The sequence below is a fragment of the Panthera leo genome, chromosome A1, assembly GCF_018350215.1.
Source record: "Panthera leo isolate Ple1 chromosome A1, P.leo_Ple1_pat1.1, whole genome shotgun sequence".
NCBI lineage: Eukaryota > Metazoa > Chordata > Mammalia > Carnivora > Felidae > Panthera > Panthera leo.
Window position 1 is genome coordinate 15,884,222 of NC_056679.1, and position 15,332 is coordinate 15,899,553.

The 15,332-nt window shown below is 36.3% G+C and overlaps 1 long non-coding RNA gene across 2 annotated transcripts in view; it reads left to right on the forward strand.

Annotated features, from left to right (window-relative positions):
- LOC122198474 overlaps positions 1-9,784 on the forward strand; it is a 250,733-nt gene extending 240,949 nt beyond the window's left edge. The window contains exon 8 of one of the 2 annotated variants that reach the window (XR_006193013.1): positions 9,645-9,784. This is a non-coding gene — a long non-coding RNA (uncharacterized LOC122198474). Of the gene's footprint in view, positions 1-8,162; positions 8,266-9,644 lie in introns of those variants that run through there. The other variant, XR_006193031.1, reaches the window with a different exon arrangement.
- Positions 9,785-15,332: the final 5,548 nt, after the last annotated feature.

Here is a 15,332-nt window from a genome sequence, read left to right on the forward strand (position 1 = left end):
GCCTATCTTGTCTGATATAAATATTGTTACCTGGCTTTTTCTTCCCCTTCCATTTGCTTTTTTCCCTTCTATTTGATTATGGTGAGTGTTTTTCCAGCCCTTCAGTTTCAGTCTGTATGTGTCTTTAGGTCTGAGGTGAGTCTCTTATTAGGCAGCATATAAATGGGTATTGTTTTTTAATCCATTCTGCCACTCTGTGTGTTTTGATTGTAGTATTTAGGCCATTCATATTTAAGGTAATTATTGATATGTATGTATTTATTGCCATTTAAAAATTTTGCCTTCTGGTTTTTTTGTAGTTCTTTGTTTCTTTTTTTTCTCTTGCTCTCTCTCTTTGTGATCAATGAGTATTGTTAGTGTTATGTTTGGCTTTCTTTCTCTTTATTTTTTGTGTGTATCTATCCTAGGTTTTGGGTTTATGGTTACCCTGAGGTTCATATATAACATTCTAAATACATAGCAGTCCATATTAATTTGATGCTCATTTAAGTTCAAACATTCTAAAAAAAAAAAGAAAAAGAAAGAAAAAGAAAAAATCTTCCCATTTTACTATTTTCTCCACATTACATGTATACACATATGTGTATTATATATGTATATAGCCATATTTTATATATTTTTATTCATATTTTTATTATATCTAATTATGGCCTCTTCTTTTATACTTAAAGATGTCCTGTTAATATTTTTTGCAGGTTGGTTAAGTGGTGATAAACTCCCTTATCTTCTGTTTGTCTGGGAAACTCTGTCTTTCATATTAGATGATAATCTTGCCTGGTAGAGTAATCTTGGTTTTAAGTTTGTTTGTTTATTTGTTTGTTTGTTTTCTTTTCAGCACTTTGAATTTATCATGGCAGTCCCTTCTGGCTTGCAAAGTTTTTGTTGAAAAATCAGCTGATAATCTTATAGGTCTTCCCTTGTAGGTAATTTTTTATTTTTTGCTGCTTTTAAGATTCTCTCTTTATCTTTAACTTTTGACATTTTAATTATTATGTGCTGTAGTGTGGACCTCCATGGGTTCATCTTGTTTGGAACTCTCCGTGTTTCTTGGACTTGGATATCTCTTTTCCTTCTTCAGTTATGGAAGTTTTCAGTTATTTCTTTGAATAAGTTTTCTACAGCTTTTTCTCTCCTTCTGGGACGCATATAATGCAAATGTTTGTTTGCTAGGTGTTGTCCAAGAGGTCTCTTAATTAATCCTCATTTTAAAAAGTTCTTTTCTCTTTTTGCTTTTCAGTCTGTGTGCTTACCATTACCCTGTTTTCCATATTGCTGATATGTTCTTCTGCATCCTCTAATCTACTGCCAAATCCTTTTAGTATGTTTTTTATTTCAGTTATTGTATTCTTTGGCTCTGATTGGTTCTTTTAAATATTTTCTATATCTTTATGGAAGGTCTCACTGAGTTTTCCATTCTTTTCTCTGGCCCACTGAGTATCTTTATGATCACTACTTTGAATTCTTTATTAGGCATATTGCTTACTTTTGTTTCTTTTCATTGTTTTTCTGAGCTTTTTCTTTTCTTTTCTTTTCTTTTTTTTGTTTGTTTGTTTTGGAGCATATTCCTCTGTCTTCTGATTTTGCTTGACTTTCTGTATTTGTTTCTATGGATTAGTGAAATAGCTACTTTTCCTAAGATTGAAGTGTGTATGGTGGCCCCTATGCAGACTGTGTGTGCTTGGTGACTTTTGGTGGCTGGCTGGAGTTCTGGTTGTATATGCTAATTACTCTTTTAAACTGTGGCTTTTTCAGATAGACTAAAGGAAAAAAATAATAAAAAGAAAAGAAAAAAGAGAACAAGAAAGAAATGAACAAAACCAAAAAGAAAAAAAATAAAAACAAGATAAGACAAATTTTAAAAAGTAAATAAAATTATGGGCACCTGGGTGGCTCAGTCAGTTAAGCTTGTGACTTCAGCTCAGGTCATGATCTCACAGTTCGAGACCCTCATTGGGCTCTGTGCTGACAGCTTAGAGTCTGGAGACTGCTTTGGATTCTGTGTCTCCCTCTCTCTTTGCCCCTCCCTTGCTCATGCTCTCTCTCTCTCTATCCCTTTCAAAAATAAATAAGATGTGACATTGTCTTTTTCCTTGAATAAATTCTAATATTGTTGAAAATTTTCAGTTAATTTCTAGAGTTCTGAAAATGTTGACTTAAAAAATTTTGATATTCTTAATGCTTTTAGGGAGGAGCAGATTTTTTGAGATCCCTACTTGGCCATTTTGGAAGTGATCTTCATCAGATATATTTTTTTAATAGTCTGAATGTATTCTTTTTAGAGCTATCACATATTTTTTTTAATGTTTATTTATTATTGAGAGACAGAGAGACACAGAGTGTGAGCAGGGGAGGCATAGAGAAAGGGGGAGACATAGAATCTGAAGTAGGCTCCAGGCTCTGAGCTGTCAGCACAGAGCCCGACGTGGGGCTCGAACTCACAAACTGCGAGATCATGACCTGAGTCGAAGTCAATAGCTTAACCAACTGAGCCACTCAGGCACCCCAGGAGCTATCACATCTTTAAGATGATGAAATTGATATAGGGAGAGCAAGATGGCTTTCTTCGCCAGTTTATATATTGCTTTTCTTGCTATTGAATTGATGATTTCCAGGAATTACTCTGAACTCTATGATAACATACATTAAGTTTAAGACTGGACCTACTCTTGGCAAGTTCACAGAGTAAACGTTATGAGATTATTTATTTCTATTTCAGTGCAACATGCATCGCTTTTCTTCAGTCTCTGCTCCTGAGGATGAAAAATGGTCAGCCTTATAAAGCAGTTCACCCTGATTCTCCAGAGGGAGATGGAACCCTCTTTCAACACCACCATTCCCCCATTTACTCCATTCCCTCATATCCCCCTTTCCTCCATTTATCAGCCTTTCAGAGAGAATTTACTTTAGTTTTCCAACTCAAACAAGAGACTCAAATGGTGAATATATCAAGTAAGGTGGAAGAAAAGGTGGGGAGTACTAAGGAAAGTAAAGGAGCAAAACATATTGAGATAATTTAGATTTCTGTGATATCTCTCAAGTCATACTCTTTAGATTATTGCTTATTCCACTCTGTTTAAGGTTAAGCCTATATAAAATTGTTCTCTTTCAACCTAGGGCGTAATTTGTTCTTTTCAAATAGAAATCTAGAAATACTTTTTAAAGTGAATCAATCAAAATTCCAAATTATTGCATTAGCAGAATCTAATTAAAAGTTCTCTAGCAAACCACATCATAGAGTTGCCAATGAAAGCAGCAGGAAGTGCCAAGCTGTTTAAGAGGATCTCAGGCATATTTGGACTTGTTTGGCATTGGTATTTGTTTCTAATCGCTCCAGGAAGTGTTGGGGTGGAAAATAAATCTAGAGAAGTATGCCAGAAAAGCCAAGGGAGCTTCTGGGAACAATCAAAGCACAGGCTAAGCCTTATGGTTCCTGATATACCTTCAGGACACTGTATACTGCTTCTCTGAGCTATTATTTCACAAAAGAAAAGCCTGCTTTCTTTTACTTCAGCTTTTATGTTGGTTTGAATCCATAGATTATCTCCCCCAGCATTTAAAATGCCTCATGTGCTATGCCTGCAAGGGGGTGATTACCACTGTGTTATACTGTATCTGTGCAGTGTCAAAGGAAAATTTCTCTAATTTTGGTAAAAGTTCCAAGGCTTGGGTTTAATGGAGGACATATACACAATGATTTTAAGGGGAACAAAGGCCATTTACTGATATACTAGTCATAAAATTGTTGGTCTTTTAAATTGTTCCCTGAAAAGATGCCTTGAAGATTAAAAAAAAATCCTTTAAAATTGATTTTAGAAGAACTGTTATGATATCAAGTAGCTTATTTTATTTTACTTAATATGATTGAGGGCTGCATCATTTTTTTACTTTTGTTTACAAAATTCATTTTTTAAAAAGTTATAATTATCTTGATATCTATATACTGATAATGGTTGCTGTGCATCAGAATGAAATGAGTCTGGGTCATACTTGGCTCAAAATATTCTACCTCTTCTTTTCTATGAGTCCTTAAACAAATTACTTAACCCTCTGAGCCTTAATTTTTCTTCTTATAATGTGGCTGTTTTAAGGACTAAATTATATTTAATGAAATTGTTTGTGAAAGTATTAGTTTTTTCCTAACACCCAGTGGGCACTTCATAAAAGTTATTTTGAATCTGAATCTAATCTCTATTACTTATCCTTCCTCACCTCCATGGATCGTCTAAATGGTGGTGGAAATCTTTTTCTAAATCACCTTTGTAATCATAGGATTACTAAATGGCCTTATTTACCACCAATTGTTATGTTTAGGAAGCATACTTCTTTCTCCAGCCCTTTAGAAAAGTAAGAAGAGTAAAAATGAGCTTATGTCCCATATATCTGTTTTAGGGTTAGGAAGACAAATATTTGTTGGTATCTAACTGTTGTTATTGGCAAGTGCCTGGATCATGGTAGATTGTTCCATAAGTAGATTGCTATCCAGTTAGCTCAGTGTCAGGCTCCTTGTATGTTGCTGATGGTGGAGGAACCTCTTTTCCATAGGCTTCATCTTTCTATATAGAAAGAGTTCCTTGAGAGTAAAACTGATGTTTTATCCCAACCTCTTTCTCAGTGCTCCTAAGGTAATTGGCAAGCTTGGAATGACTGGTGAGTTTGGAAAGAGGAATTTTACATGTGTAGCCTAATTCTTTTTTCCCCCCTTGGATTTGCCTGCAGAAAGCATACATTCCATCATAACCTTCCAGGCTTTGCCCCTGTTGCAGAGGTCTGCAGCCTACAGCACTTGCTGTGGTAGGGTGGTAACTATATTTAATTTGGGGATCCAGTATTAGGAAGTTCATAATTACTGAACACCCAAGCCACATTCTGCAATTCATTAGTAATAAACTTGGTGTTTTGTTTTCTTCCTGCCTAAGCCCTCCTTCTATCCCTCCTTCTATTATTACTGAAGTTGGCGGTGGTGGTGGGGGGGTGGGGGTGAGGGTTGATTTCGTTTATTAGCTTTCCAAAACTCCAGTATACATTGAACCCAATATCTGCTGATATGCTAGCCTCTATCTGTATAATAGCAGGATCTCCACCACTCTCTATGTATTGCTCAGTTATCTCCATATATTTCCAAGCTGGTGCTTCAAAATGTCCACATTCTAGATATAGTTGTTACTTGATGACTGTTTTTATATGCTTATGTTCTAACTCAAAAGGATATAGAATTACTGCCTGAAAAAGCTCATTTGCCACTTTCCATCATGACAGCACTAGTTTCTAAGAAAAATACCTGCAGACACTTGCCAAGCTATAGTCCTTGAGCTGCTAAATTATTGTAGGCTTCTGAGCAGTAGTTGGAAGAATAACCTCTTCGTCAATGTTATGCCTCAACATTTTAAAAATTGAAGTCTAAGAGAATCTCTTCTTGGGTCCAGTAATTTACAGAATATTTTATGCAAAAGAGTTTAACCATTTTTAGGCCCCACCCCACTAATCATAGGAATTTAAACATAGAACAAAATTCTGTTGGAAGCAAAGATGACAGCATCTTTTCCATCCTTCTCCTCTCTTAGTATTAGACTTCCACCTCCGTTCTGTTATTATACTTACTAAAAAGGAGATTGTAGGTATATAATTTACTGCACATGGATACCTGGGGTGTGGGTGTTGGAGTGAAGTTGATGGATGCTGGTCTTATGATGTAACATATGAGCTCCATTTTAGCTTGTGTTAAAGAATAGATTATGCAGTTTTGTTATTTGTTTTCACTGTTCCTCTAAATACTGTTGGATGTTTACTACTATTCTAGAAGACAGGTTGTATATGTCTGTTTCCCTATAACCTGATATATATTTCTATTCATGGATGCAAAGATGCATAATATGTCAGTAATTTTATTTTCTATATGTGCCATTTCTTTGCCAAGTGCACTTCCATGAAAATCATCTTATGAAAATGATAATGTTTATTTCATTAAGAGGTAGTTGGTTAGGGACCCATGAAACATGTCCCTGCTCTCCTAGTTAGTTAGGTGCAGGTGTTTGGAAGCAGCCCAAGCCTTAGATTTTGTGATCCAAAAAGAATCAGACCTAATATTGCCTCTTCTTTTTCCCTTTGGCTAACTTCACTTAATTCATGAAATGGGACTCTTGTGTGTCTGAGAAGTTGTTTTAAGGTAGGGTGTGTATACACACGGGAATTAAGAGTGAGATACATGAGGGGTGCCTGGGTGGCTCAGTCAGTTAAGCACCGGACTCTTGATTTTGGCTCAGTTCATGATCTCACAGTTTGTGAGATCCACGCTATCATCGTGGAGCTTGCTTGGGATGCTCTCTTTCTGCCCCTCCCCTTTCTTTCTCAAAGTAAAGAAATACACATAAAAAGAAAAAAAAAGAATGAGATACATGGGCAGAGCAATGAAGACATATTGTGACCTAAATGTCTGGAAAGTAGTTTCTATCCTTGAGTTTCTCATCGCCATGAAAAATAGATAAAATGGCCAATACAAATTAACCCTGCCCCAACTCCCAGCTACGTATGAATTAAGTAATTTTCAAGTAAAACAAAAAACTCAAGAGATAAAAATCTCATCCTAAAATGTGTCCACATTCTTCAATAGATTTTAAAATAGCAGCTAAAAGTATTCTTTTATAATTGCGTATTTTACACAGGAAATATCCTAGAAAACAAAATTACTGGAAAGTAAAAAATATAGAAATGTGTTCTTTACCATGGATATAGATGCAACTTCATGAGACATTTATTTAGCTCCCCTTACCCACCCCCCTTTTTTGTCTTGAATTTCTGTAGGAACAATGAAAAGCCCATATAAATAGAAGTTGGAATATCTGTAGTAATGGAGAGAGAGAAGGCAAATATTAGTTGATTAATAGGGTTTTGAGGTGATTCTCCAATATGGTGTAATGAACTTACATAGAAATATGTTGACACACCATTGGTTTTATTACAGTTGGTGTTTGAACTAGTAAATATTAAGTCCCCATTATGAGAAAGTTACTATGTTGAGAACTAAGGCAGATACAAATATGCTAAAATGCAGTCAATGTCTATAAGAAGATTACAATCTAAAAAAGATAGTTGAATATGAACCATTGAATTAAGATATGCATGTAAGTTGTATTCTATTATAGATGTATGAGTTTTTTCATAGTTGCATATTAGTAATTGACAAATAAATAGTAAAAACAGCAAGTTTAGCAAGTGCTTAAGAGGAAATGTAAGGAAGAAAGATACCACTGCCTTCTGGAGTAGGTGAAGATAATTCTATAAAGAGCCAACATTATTCAGTACTTACTGTGTGTCAGGCAGTGTTCTAAGGAATTTACTTATATTAGTTCATTTTACCCATACTATAACTCTAGGAGGTGGAAGTAATTATTAGCATTCCATTTTGCATTTGAGGAAATTGAGGCCAAGAGGTTGAGTAACTTGCCTAAGGTAGTGGGGGAGACAGAATTTGAACGATGCTGTATAGCTCCATATGCCATGTACTTTATTATTCTGTATGAAGGATTTTGCTTACTGAGCCTTCAAATTCATGTGACCTGGATACATATAAGTAGTTTGGTTTTAAAACAACTTTGAGTATGAAATACACAGGACAAATCATATGTTATCTAAATTGGTGTTAAATGTATATTGCTTTTTAAATCAATGGCTGACCAGAGTTGTTTGATCATTTATGACTATTGTTCCATCCTTTCCCCCTTTACTATACTTAAGAGGTATTGGGGGAGAACAAGGCTTGAGTAATCTCTTGGTTTGGATGATGAGACCTTAGGAACATCTCAACAACAAGACAATCACTATATTGTTAAACTTGAGACAAGAAACATTTTGCCTTTCCTGAGATGGAGGGAGAAGAAAATCAGAAGAGGAGGTCAGTGAAAAGCAAGAGCGGTTAGCAGGTTGGGAGACTAGATGAGGTGCAGGCTAGAGAAGGGTCAAACAAAGTCAGGACCTGCAAACTCCATTCCTGTCAGAGAAATTTTGAGAACAATGGTATCTGGAGGATAAATTTTAAAATTGGAGCCATGCCACACCCCTCGAATTTTTTGAAATCTGTAATAAAATCTTCATTGCTCATAATGATTACAGTGAATATGATTTTTAAAAAGGTAATTTTAATTTTAATTTTTTTGAAACGGTAAAAGCTAGGAGTTCACAATGTGGTTGACACAACAAAACACGGAGACAGCGCATATTGGAAGTAGAAGACAAAGGTAGAAGAGGATCGTGTCTAATGCCCCTCAAACTGTGGGAACTGTGAGTTCAAGTCATTGTAGCAGGGCACAACACAATTAAGAAATTATCAGTTGAAATTTGTTAGCAGTCTTCTTTCCAGTTATAATTTTCAGATTATGAGTTTCCCTAATTTAGTGTAGTTTTCTTCATTAACCTCTTTCAAATTGCCGTGTCCTTCAGCAGTTTTACCATTACACTCGAATTCTTTTTAAAAGTTGTTTTTTTGTTTGTTTATTTCTACTTGACTACCATAGAGATATCATTTGTTCACAGTTACAAGCAGCTCTTAACTAGATCTACCCTTATTGTGACTACAAATGTGGTGTTTTAATCCCAGGTTATTGTTTTGTTGTTGTTGTTGCTGTTGTTGTTTTGTAGTGCCAGTCAGAACCTCTGCTTTAGTATTAGTCATACTAATGCTAAAATGGTTCTTATTTTTTAGTGAATTCCTTAGAGCCTGAAATGATCATTTTCATGTCTCAGTTCTCCTTTCTGTATCAAAAATTTTTTCACAGATCAAGTCAGAATTGTAAAGTGTCTTCTCAGGTTCCAAGAGTATTATTCTTCAAGTCATGAATCTTCTTTATGGTTCTCACCCAAGAGAAGAGAGTTCTAAGCAGCCTCATTTCTGACTTTCACATATTCAGAGAAGTGTGATCAAGAGGAAAAAGCTTTGTGCTGGGGGCTAGGGGCATAGATTCAGGTTCTGGCTTCAGTTTCTGGATCTACAAAATAGTAGTCTAAACACGTGTTCTGGTGAGAATGAAACAAAATTGCATAGGGCAGCACTTTGTAAATTATAATTTACAATTATATAGAAATTGTAGACATTATTTAAAAGAAAAAGATAAAACTATTTCAGTCAAAAATGTTCTGACTTGAACAAAATAACCTATCTCTTTTCCCTCCTAAAACTTTTGCTATTGGAAAATGCATACTAGGGGAGATCTTAACTCCTTGGCAAGTCAGTTGACCTGGGGAGCAGTCATTTACCCTTCTTTGCCGCATGTGAGAAGACTTAGGATCTTTGAATTTTTACTGAGATGGTTAAAAAAATAGGGTTGCCACATGAGGTGATGTAGAATTCCGAGGAAGCAGAAAAAGTACAGCAGACAGTAACTGACCTTTGTTGGAGTTAACAGGTCATGGTAATTTTTGGTTCTTCCCTTATTCTTTGAGATGTAAATAAAATGTAAAATCATATGTCAGGAAATGTATATGTATATATAGGTACATATGTATTTTTTTTTTGGAAATTGGATGTTAATAGCTATTGTTAGTCATTATTGTTAGAAATATTAGTGCATGTGATATAGCTAATCTATTTTATATATCTGTACAATCTTCGAAGTTCTCAGAATTTGAAAGTTAATTTTTCTTTCCACATTTAGGAATCTTCTGACATCTTCAACTGCTTTGTGAAGTCTACTACAATATACTGCAAGTAAAATGATTTCCTAGTCTTCTGAAGAGAATATCTTACTCTGCGTTTGTGACATACGTGCATCATCATGCTTTCCAGTTTCAGACATAATGGGTAAATGTCACATACTTTTATTTATTTATTTATTTATTTATTTATTTATTTATTTATTTATTTTTAAAATTTTTTGATGTTTATGTATTTTTGAGAGAGAAAGAGACAGAGCATGAGCGGGGGAGGGGCAGAGAGAGAGGGAGACACAGAATCCGAAGCAGCCTCCAGGCTCTGAGCTGTCAGCACAGAGCCTGTTGAGGGGCTGGAACCCACAAACTGTGAGATCATGACTTGAGCTGAAGTTGGATGCTTAATGGTCTGAACCACCCAGATGCCCTAAATGCCACATACTTTTAAAGCAGATACACAGATAACTCTCAATTATTCATAGCAATGGAGAGAAGTAATGTGGAAGTTGTGGTGAGTGTAAGGTTAGATATGATGAATCAATTTGTTCTTTATGGAAGCTTTCTTATTGGGGGCACAATTTCAAGAAGTGCTTTACATAAACACCTTTAAAAGTATTTAAAAATAAATGAACAAAAGTGGATTATATGAATAAGTATTTGATAGTTTTGAGTATGAAAGTGTACTTGTCACTGTGCAAAATGTATACCAACACTGTTCCTAACTAGTGAATTTGCAGTTGAGGAGTAAGAAGTTTGAGGGAGAGGGCAGAATTTGGTAGGATACATGCTTTAGGCAAAGTTTTCTTTCATTTTTTTTTGTCACTTTGTGGAGCTATGAACCGAGGCTTATTCTTTCCTAGCATAAAAGGGAAAATATTTAGACATATGGGTCACGAAAGCCATTTATGCTCAAAATATCTCCCCAACTCCATGATCAAAATATCTCTGGCATTACGAGGTCCTGGAAAAACCCAGAGCGTATTTTTCTGATTAGACCTGGGACAGTGTCCCAGTTGTCCTGTCATCCTGCCTCCACCTGGCGGAGGCACATGCTCTGTCCAGTATGTGCAGCACTGTTTGGCTGCCGCTTCATTCCTAACTACAGTCAGTTGCACATGTGGACTGGCTGCAGGGGGCCTGGGCCCGCAGAATACTGTCTGAGTGGACTTTTCCACTCGATGTTTGGTTTGGCCTAGTCCACACGGTGTCTTGCCAGACCTGCAAACTCCCAACAGGATCCACTCGTTCCTGGATGGGAAATATTCCTCACGCTGTTGTCAGAGAACTCTGATCTTTCACTGTAAACCTGGAGGGATGTCTGTTGGCCAGACCAAAGTATCGAGAAGCCAGGTTTTTCTCTATGAAGGACGTGTCTGCAGTGGCTGGTACTTGTTCTAGTAAAAGTATTTAGGGTTGTGGCGTTGGCCAGGTTTATCCACTTAAAAAATGAGAAACTCATAAATGCAGCACTGAAAAGCCCTCTATTTAAAAATAACAGAGGCAATGGCTGTTCCAGTTCGGCAGCCAAAGTCAAACATAAGGTATGGTACAGGATGTTATCTTAGAAACAGAACTTTGTGTTTAGGTCTACAGTCTTAGAAAGTTATCAAAGTGTTCTTTTATAAAACCAGCATGGCACATGGGTACACACAGCTGTGCCAAGGGTGTGGTGATCCTGGCACAGGCATCAGGGCCTGACTCTTTACTCAACCCTCTCGCACCTGTGAGGATGAATTGTTGTTTTTTTTTTAATATTTTATTTCTGTGTCAGGATCTCCTTTATTTTTTGGATGTACTGTGTGTGTGGCAAATGAAATCCACAAATTAAATCAATAGATATTTGTTTCCTTTAATGAACATTGTACTGGGCATATAATTGTTTGTGTGGTTTTTTAAAAATTTTTTTTAACGTTTATTTATTTTTGAGACAGAGAGAGACAGAGCATGAATGGGGGAGGGTCAGAGAGAGAGAGAGAGAGGGAGACACAGAATCTGAAACAGGTTCCAGGCCCTGCGCTGTCAGCACAGAGCCCGACGCGGGGCTCCAACTCACGGACCGCGAGATCACGCCCTGAGCTGAAGTCGGATGCGTAACCAACCAACTGAGCCACCCAGGCGCCCCATATAATTGTTTAAAGTCAGTACGCAGATCGTATTATACAACTCAATAAATTTTCACAGTGAGCACACTTAAATTGCTACTACCCATGTTAAGAAAAAAAAACCCAATTATCAGTCCCTGGGAGCCCCTTGTGTGCCCCCCTTCACAGTCACTACCCACTACTCCTTTCCACAAATAATCTCCATTCAGACATTTGAACTTTTTGTAAATCTAACCCTTCTGTTGTATGTATATAGCAAAATTAGCGATTTGTTCTCTTCTACATGGATATTTGGGTTGTTCTTAGTTTTGAACTATTGTAACTAATGCTTCTGTGATTATATATGTATAGTTTTTAATGAACATTTAGCTATCAAATTAAAGTAGAATGTCTGGGTCATAGGATATGTATTTTATAGCTGTAGAAGATACTACTGAAGTTTTCCAAAGTGGTTGTATCATATTTGGCTCCAATAAGCTATATGTGAGAACTTTGGTTTCTCTTGGTCATAGACATGTCTTACTATTGTCAATCTTTCCAATTTTAGCCATCCATATTTGTGAAGTGGTATCTTGTTGCATTTCTTTAATGACTAATGTGGTTGTATACTTTTTCATATCTTTAATGGTCATTTGCGTGTGTCCCATCTCCTTTTTAAAGATTTTTCAAGTTTTCCGTGGGTTTATCTTTTTCTTATTGATTTAGAAGTGTTCTCAGATTATTTGGAATCCAATCCTTTGTTGATTATATCTTCTGTGATTTCTGCTGTCATAATCGTGTTTTTGATGAAGATGATTAATTTGTCTATGTGTGTACATCCTGCTTGAGAAATCTTCACGTATTCCAAGGTCATGAATATATTAGTCTATATCATCTTATAGAAGCTGTACTCTTTTATCTTTTATCTTCTGTGGCTACTTTAAAATTTTCTTGTCATCTTTATTTTTCAGCAGTTTTACTACATTGTTGTTTGCTTCCTTGCTTGTTTTGTTTTATATTTATCCTGCTTGCATTTCATGGAAGTTCTTAAGTTTGTGGATTGATACCTGGTGTTTTTGTTATGTTGTGAGGCAGCATCATGTAAAACTTTGCCTATTTCCTCTCCTTTGAGGTCTTCAGTAATTTGTCTGATAGATCTTTTTTTTTTTTAATTTTTTTTTAACGTTTATTTATTTTTGAGACAGAGAGAGACAGAGCATGAACGGGGGAGGGTCAGAGAGAGAGAGGGAGACACAGAATCTGAAACAGGCTCCAGGCTCTGAGCTGTTAGCACAGAGCCCGACGCGGGGCTCGAACTCACGGACTGCGAGATCATGACCTGAGCCGAAGTCGGCCGCTTAACCGACTGAGCCACCCAGGCGCCCCCTGATAGATCTTTTATATACCTTTTCTTTATTTTTCATGTTTCCCTCTCTCTGTTCTTTAGTCTGGATGTATTAAATTGATCTCACCTCCAGTTCTAATTCTCTCATCTCCTGTTTAATGTCTATAAATTTCTTAATTTTAGTAACTGTCTTTTTCAGTTCAGCATTTTCGATTGGTTTCCATTTCTGGTCAATTTCTCCTTTTTCCCATTACTTTCTGAAAACATTAATCACAGTTTTTTTAATATCCTTGTGTGAGAACTCCAGTTCCAAAGTTTGTATCATCTAGAGTCTGTTTCTTTTTAAAATTTTTTTTTCTTGATTTCTGAGAATTTAACTCTCTCTACTAGCCTGTTTAATAACTTAAAAAATTAAATTCCAGGGGTGCCTGGGTGGCTTGGTCGGTTAAGCGTCCAACTTCGGCTCAGGGCATGATCTCACGGTCCATGAGTTCGAGCCCCGCGTCGGGCTCTGTGCTGACAGCTCAGAGCCTGGAGCCTGTTTCGGATTCTGTGTCTCCCTCTCTCTCTGCTCCTCCCCTGTTCATGCTCTGTCTCTCTCTGTCTCAAAAATAAATAAACGTTAAAAAATTTAAAAAAAATTAAATTCAACATATTGTATATGAAAAGTCATAGAAATAATTTGTGAAGTTCTACCTGATGTTATCTTCCTTCAGAGAGGATTTAGTATTAATTTACTCTGCACTTAGAGCAGAAGCAGATCACCTTTACCTGGTCTTGGGTTGAACTGGTCAACACTGGGTTTCTATGAGAGCTTTGCCCTTAATCCTAAAGTCTGGCCTTTTCAAAGCCTTTTTGGAGGCCTGGGCCTTTTATCAGGGGCTATCTGACTTGGGGGCCTCTGAGTTCCAGATTTTGTCCCCTTAGTCTCATTAGACTGTTCAAAACTCAACTCAGGTGTTAGAATTTTGGACATTGTTTCTGCTTTGCTTCCTGGTCTCTTTATCCTACCTTTCTTGTAGCTTAACAAATATCTTGGAGGTAAAAGTACTATAATATACCTCCCTTTTCTCCAGGATCTTGGATACTCAAATTACTCTCTCTTTGAAGGAATACAATTTTTGTTTTCTCCAACTTTTCTAATGGTTACAGATTAATCCTATGGAAATTTTGCTCTGTAGCAAGTCGCTCCACCAACACCAGGAGCAGGAAATCCTGTAGGCTCTTTCTGTGAGAGGAGCATATTAGGTCTATTGTTGTATTCCCAGTGCTTTCTACAATCCTCCATATACGAATGTGCTCAGAAATCTTTTCAATGAATAAAAATATGCAAGAAAAGCATAAACAGGCCCATATTAAGGGGACTTTTTTGGCTTAATGAATAGCTAAGACTTAGTCAAGATTCTTTAATGCTTAGTTTAATTACAACATATTTTATAGAATCTTTCTTCACATCTTGAATTCTCTTTTATCTTTTTCTCCTCTCTGTAAAACATTTGGAACCCATTCTACAATTTATCCGTTAGGCTTATATGATCTTAATAGTATGTTTGATGTTACAAGATGGCAAATATGTCTGTGATATTAGCATTAGGCAAGCTCTACAAGACAGGCTCTGTTATATTTCTGCTACATTCTTCAGTGCTAAACACACTGATGACATGTGATAATTTAAAATGTAAGGCAGTCAAAATTGAAGTGCTACCTTCTACACTTGAGGGATTCAAGTAATGTGTATCACAGTATACATTTTTTGAATTAAAATTTTTGATGTGTATATTTAATAGATTCTGTGTCGATTTTGGTGTGTAGAATTTTTGAGTAGGCTGCATGCAGAGCACAATATTTATTAGTAATGTCCCAGTGCTCTATCAGTGTCATTCACAGTTGTTGCCAAGGCCTGATTAGTGGAGGACAGAATGATGTCAAAGCAGGTCTGTTTGCTGTATCCTTAATATGTGATAGATACCATGGTAATTATTTTACACAAACTGTCTCATTTAAACTTCACAATAACCCAATTCAAAGATATTATTGTTATCCCAATTTTTAGGTGAGGAAACGGAGACAGAAAAAGGTTAAATCACTTTCCCAAGGTTACAGAGCTATTAAGCAGCAAGTGCTTGGATAGTGCATGTGGTAGTATGAAGTCTTAAAAAAATATGTTCCACTGTCCCACTTTCCATTTAAAATTCTCCAGTCCCTCGTCCTGGTAATGATTGGGAAGGAGAGAGAGAGAGAGAGAGGTATGATTTAGTTTATTGTTT